Source organism: Colobus angolensis, unplaced genomic scaffold, assembly GCF_000951035.1.
Source record: "Colobus angolensis palliatus isolate OR3802 unplaced genomic scaffold, Cang.pa_1.0 Scaffold175, whole genome shotgun sequence".
NCBI lineage: Eukaryota > Metazoa > Chordata > Mammalia > Primates > Cercopithecidae > Colobus > Colobus angolensis.
Genome location: NW_012114877.1, coordinates 2,449,748 through 2,452,318, shown reverse-complemented (window position 1 = coordinate 2,452,318; position 2,571 = coordinate 2,449,748).

Here is a 2,571-nt window from a genome sequence, read left to right as displayed (position 1 = left end):
GGGGCCGTGCGGGGCGGGGCTCCCCGAGCTCAAAGCCTCTTTATGTTCGGGGAACGCAAGGCTTTCTGGGAGCAGAAGCTGCTCTGGGCACCAAGTGGCCCCTTGCCACCCGTGAGCTGCACCATCCTAGCTGAAAGCCAAGGGCGGGAGTTGGGGTGGAGGACTAGGTGGAGGGTAGCTGGGTGGGAAGGGACAGGATGTGTAGATTAGGCGGAGAGTGACTGGGCAACTGCGAGGCGTCTGGCAGCTTGCAAAGGGCTTCCACTTCCACGTGAGAACACTTGGCGGGCACAGTGGGCAAAAGTAACTTCTCTCAGTTCCCCATCTGTAAAATGGGGATCATAGCGCCTGTCAAACAGGGATGTGATGAGGTCAGATGAAATATTTTGTGTACAGTTCGTAGTTTCACATACAAATTACACGTGAAATTTATATGTGCCGTTGGGATCAGTCATCCCACCACTCTGCACACCCCAGTCCCCGCCTCACAGACCCCTCTCTCTTCTCTGGGCGTGCTCTCCATAGTGCTAGACCTCCTCTCTTGGTATCCTTTGCTCCTTATCCGTTGTTTCCTTGAGGGTTGAGAGCACCAGCTCTACAGTTACCCTGAGTGAGTTCAAGTCCCCCCTCCACTTGAGGGGCGACCTTGGACAAATCTCTCCTTTTCTCTGTGCCTCAGTTTTCTCACTGTAAAATGAGACTAATAATAGCACCTCCCCAGCAGACCTTTTGTGAGCCCCAAATGAGATAATGCATGTAAACCACCGACCACAGCACTGCATAGGTAGGAAGTGCTCCCTGCTACCCATTGTTTGTATTACTCACCCTCAAGGCTTAGCTCCAAAGCTACATCCTCTGAATTTTCACCAGTTGGCATTAATCTCTCCCCCATCTGTTCCACAGTGCTTTCTCCGTTCGCCAACATTATAACAGTTGGCTCATTCTACTCTGTGTTGTAGATGAGAATCGGTCTGATTTGCCCATTGTAAATTCTTGAGGACAAGGAACCTGTTTGGTTCACCTTTGTGCATGCACAGTACCCAGCACTGGGCCTTGCAAGGGTAGATTTTACTAACCTTGCTCCCTTCCTTGGAAGAAAAGGGGACAGGAGGGGATGTCCAACTGAGAATGGCCAGTTGTGTAAAAAGTTGAGCAAGATTTGTTTTAAAAGGCCCCTCCCTCCACCTGGGTTTCTCATCTCTCTCCTGGGCTAGTGTAGTAAGAAGAGAAAAGAATGGGGACCAGGGGAGCAGAAACAGACTTCTTAAAGTTGCTTCCTCTGTGCTAAGCCTTGGAGGATGGGTTGGGGTGGCAAAGAGGATGAAGAAATGTGATTGCCAGGTTACCAAGACCCGGTTCACAGCATTTAGTCTCTGAACAGGGGATTCAGAGTCTCAGCTTAGTAAATGCTGCCTTCAGCTTTTTACTGAGAACCTACTAAGCCTGAGGCTGTGCTGGAGGCATGAAGGATATGAAATGGAGTACTTTCGTTCTGTAAGTTTATGGTTTCACTAGGGAGATGAGATAAAAATTTGTGAGATACCAAGAAACAAGAGAAATAATGTATTCGATTGCCAAAATACTTAGATGTAAATTACTTCAGGGTTTATGTAGGGAGCTCTATAAACTATTGAGAGTAGAGGCAGTGCCTTCTTTAAGGTGGTGCCCTCAAGAATATTACACACAGTTGATGCTCAAAAAAAAAAATGTATTAGTTGAATTGAGGAGGTTACACTTGAGATGTATTTTGAGAAATCTGAATAGACTAGGAACAGGAAGCACATTCAAACTTCTAACATTTGTTGGGAAGTGGGCTGACCCCTCACCATTTTATAATGTGAGTTGATAATCATAGTGTTAAATACCTTTCAGACTACACACTTCAAAAGCGTGGCTTAACTCTATGACTTCTGACTGGCGGGAACAAGGGTACCTAAAAGATCTTGCAATAAAGTGTTAACCAGGAGACTATCCTACATACCTTTGACTTTACTCACAATAAAAAGTCCCATTTTTAGGAGCATGGAGAGAATGGAATGAAATTAGAAGGAAAAACTTCCTAAGGTTTATTTCTAGAATCCTCCATCTAGGAATAGCCAAGCGAAAAGTCCAAACCATTGTCTTGTAAAAGCCTCGAAAAGTCATCTGCATTCATAAAATCCTGAAATCAGTGCTACTCAAAGGTTGACCTGAAACTGATGCCCGTATGTAAACTTTTTGCTTCTGATCCAAATGAGATAAGTAATAGAATTGAAAATTGAAATAATTTTTTTTTCTTTTTGTAGAGATGGAGTCTTGCTGTGTTGCCCAGACCTGTCTTGAACTCCTGGGCTCAAGTGATCCTCCTGCCTCAGCCTCCCTAAGTGCTGCGATTACAGGTGTGAGCCACCATGCTTGGCCTGAAGAAATTTATATAGCAATTTGACATCATTACAACATCAACAGATGAACCAAGATTTTGGGGGTTTTTAATGCCTTTGTAATTTTAGTTTTCTAGAAATGAATTTCTATTTTATTTGACAAAAGTACTGACTTGCAACAAATTGAAATTTTTTTTTTTTTTTTTTTTTT